We start from the raw sequence: 3989 nt of genomic DNA, 5'->3' as shown, positions 1-3989 counted from the left end.
ATAGATAGATAGATAGATAGATAGATAGATAGATAGATAGATAGATAGATAGATAGATGAATAGATAGAGGGCACAGGGTGAGTTGAAGATGAAGGGGTCATATCTGGAGAATAAAATTAAGAAAGGATTATACTAGGAGAAAGAGAAAGGGAAAAGTAGAACAGGATAAATTATCTCACAAAAAAGAACAGAAAAGAAAAGGCTCTTACAGTGGAGGGGAAATTTTGGAAGGTGAGAGGAAATAAGTGAATCTTATTCTCACAAGATTTGACTTAAGGAGGGTATAACATACACACTCAACTGAGTATGGAAATCTGTCTTACCCTACAGGAAAATAGGAGGGGAAGGGGACAAGAGAGTAGGGGAATGATAGAGAGGAGGGCAGATTGGGAAAGGTGGTAATCAGAAGCAAATACTTCTGAGGAGGCACAGGATCAAAAGAAAGAATAGAATAAATTGGGGGGCAGGATAGGATTAAGGGAAATAGAGTTAGTTTTTCACAGCATGTCTATTATAGAAGTGTTTTGCATAACTGCACATGTATAGCCTATATTGAGTTGCTTGCCTTTTCAATGAAGGTGGGTGGGGAGGGAGGAAGGGAGAAAATTTGGAACCCAAAGTTTTAAAAACGCATGTTTAAAAAAAATGCTTTCACATGCAACTGGGAAATAAGAAATACAGGAAATGGGGTACAGAAATCTATCCTGCCCTACAGGAAAATAGAAGAGGAAGGGGGGAGAGATAGCAGGGAAAGCAGACCAGGGAAGGGGTATTCAGAATGCATGCCATCTTGAGGTGGGGGGAGGGGCAAGATGGGATGAAAATTTGGAACTCAAAATCTTGTAGAAGTAAATGTTGAAAACTAAAAATAAAAAAGAAAAGAATTTATATATAAAAAAAGAAGGAACCAGGTTTTAGTGAGTACAAGAAAATGAAAGGAGTCAGAAAGGGCATGATTTAAGATGAAGGCAAATTTCTTAACTATAGAGCAGGCATTCCAGAGAGCACAGGTTTATACAGTGACAGTTAGAGGTTTATAATCACTGAGATGGGAAGAGTGTGACAGGTTAGGAGTTGGTAACCATTAAGAAATGAGTTCAACCTTAGAGTCCCCAGGGGACCAGGCAGCCACTGTGGAGGTGGAGCAGGCCAGAGGGTGAGTAGGTAATGGAGAGTGATTAAACCTGAAATAATAAGAAAATAGAGACAAAGCCAAAACTGTTAATCATCCCTCTAATTTGCCTTAACTTATAAGCAAACTCACAGAGGAGCTAATATCTATGGACTTTGGATGGCCATATTTTAAACTGTAATTTTGGTTTATTGATAATAAACAGTGCTTAAAACTGCAAAAAAAAAAAGAAAGAAAGAAAGAAAAGAAAGAAAAAAAACTTGGTTATAAGACATAGCTCTGTGGAAGGAAAAGAAGAAGAGATATAGAGGAAATATAGGTAATATAAAATAAAAGATACCAATAAAATTGATTTTGTTAAATAAATCCTACTAAATGGCAGTCCTTGTAGGTATCAACTGAAAAATAAATGTTCATTAGATATTAATTATATGCTACTTTTAATTATTTAGTCAGAATCTGTAGTTTCATCAATATAAGGAATTCCTGATGTGGAAATTCCCTTCGCCAATCTATATTAGCAATTTATCTGTAAGTTACAGTCCTAGGAAATTGCCTCAGGCACAGAGATATTAAGCTTATTTATCTTAATTACTTATTAGTCAGAAGATGTGACTTGATCAATGTAAAAAATTCCTGGAGTATAAACTCTCCCTTTAATGAATATTGGCCATTTATCTATAATTTACAGTCTTCAGTATTGACATTGATTTACACAAAATTACCATTATTGGGTTCACAGAATCATAATTTTGAAGCTGGAAGGGGCTTTAAAGGTCATCTAGTCTCACTTCCCCACTTGAGAGCTGAGAAAATTAAGGCTTAGAAAGGTAACAGGAAATGTTCAAAGTGTCAGAGCCAGTAAGTGGCAGAACTGGGTTTGAACCCAGGTCTTCTAACACCAAATGTAGTATTCTTTCCATTCTGTGTGTGTGTGTGTGTGTGTGTGTGTGTGTGTGTGTGTGTGTGTGTAGATAGGTGGATAGAGAAATAGAGAGATAGACATATACACATATACACACATACACACATATGTGTATATGTGGTATACACATGGATGTATACAGGTACATATATACATATGGCATTTGTAGATATATAATATATAGATATATGGATCTATCCATATATGGAGAGAGGGAGAGAGAGTCATGAAGGGTATTTGCAAAAAAAAACAAAACATTACTTTCCATTTAAATAAAAATGTTTATTATCATCAATGCTCCCTTTGTCTTCTTCCCTTTCGTTGTCATTGGTTGCATTAAGGTCTTCTGCAAGATAAATGTGCAAACAGCAAACTTCTAAGTGAGAATTGGTACCAGCCCAAGCCGCACTGTTCCGTGGAAAACTTAACCCAACATTGCTGGGCAGGACTCTAACCAAGAGAAGCATGACTTTGCTCAAAAGAAATGCTACAGGCCTAACTGGCAAATATTTTGGAAACTTTCTGAGCCACACTTTCAGAAAACTTTATTAAAAATGATCAGTTGCATCACCAGCTTTATTTAATAGATATTCGATAGTGTTTACAAACATCACTTAGGGCAGCTAGGTGGCGCAGTGGATAGAGCACTGTCCCTGAAGTCAGGAGGACTTGAGTTCAAATCTAGACTCAGACCAAACACTTGACACTTACTAGCCGTGTGACCTGGGGCAAGTCACTTAACCCCGATTGCCTTAAAAAAAAAAAACAGAATAAAAGTTTATTGAATGATTAAACAGAGTTGTGGAGTGGGAGAGTGAATGTATTTTAGGGATTGTTTTTGTTTTAGAAACAAGGAAAATATTTTCCATTCTTGAAACTTTCTAATTAATTACCAGATAATTTAATATTTGTAGCAGGGAACAAGGATTGGCAAGTTCAATCATTAGGATTAGATCTATATTGTTCTCTTCCACTCAAAGCATTTGTTTATTTGAACTTAGGGCTCCACCTTTTTATTACAGCCATGAGTGCCTATCAAGAAAAGAGAATGTCCTTAAAGGAACCAAAGCTCAGTCAATATTTTCATATAATGACAGTTGTAATGGAGTCCAGGGCTCACTTAAGCTCACAGGGATTATTGTCCTTCAGGGTTGAGATATAAATCCTATCCTAATTCATGATTTAGCCTATCATTTCTTCCTGCAGTCTAACTATGGTCTTTAGCCACACTATGCCACTCTTGAATCCTATTAGCACAGATATTTGAAAGCTAACAAACAAGAATGACCATTCTTATTTGCCTTGTGTTCTCACAGTTCATTGTAGTTGCACTGGGTTTCTAAGAGATTGCTCCCAAAAGCAAAGCAGCCAACAATATTAAAAGCGTAAGACTTTTATTTGGTACATTTCATCTCACCCAAGGGAAGGTCTTGTGGCCTAATTTGAGACACCTAGTACCATTGTGGTAGGCTGGGGATAATCCAAGAGGGAGGTAAAGACATCTCAGATTCATAGTTACCCAAGAGAAAAGGGATACCTTGGTACCCTTTAATAAATAAGCAGTTTGGTTGCTAAAAGGGTTAGAAAAAGAATATTTTAATTTTAAAAAGAAAAGGGATCAACTTGGTAAAAAGGAAAAGTAATATCCCTTTCAGAGATGAATAGTTTGGTGACTGAAAGAGGAAGAAAAAGAACATTTGTCTAATACAAACTGCTAAAATCCATATGTGAAGAAATAAGATTTTTAAATGGGTTACGACTAGTTTGATTACCAAAAGGGATAGAAAATTAACTTTTGCACAAATTAAAGGATTTAAATCATCTTTAAAAGTATGTAGAGTAATTTATTTCATTATGATTTGTAATTATTTTTGTATACATGAAATTGAAGACTTTGCACAAATAAAATCAATGCATTGCATCCAGAATAA

Source organism: Vombatus ursinus, unplaced genomic scaffold, assembly GCF_900497805.2.
Source record: "Vombatus ursinus unplaced genomic scaffold, bare-nosed wombat genome assembly UNPS02009835.1, whole genome shotgun sequence".
NCBI lineage: Eukaryota > Metazoa > Chordata > Mammalia > Diprotodontia > Vombatidae > Vombatus > Vombatus ursinus.
Note: the sequence above shows the minus strand (reverse complement) of the source record.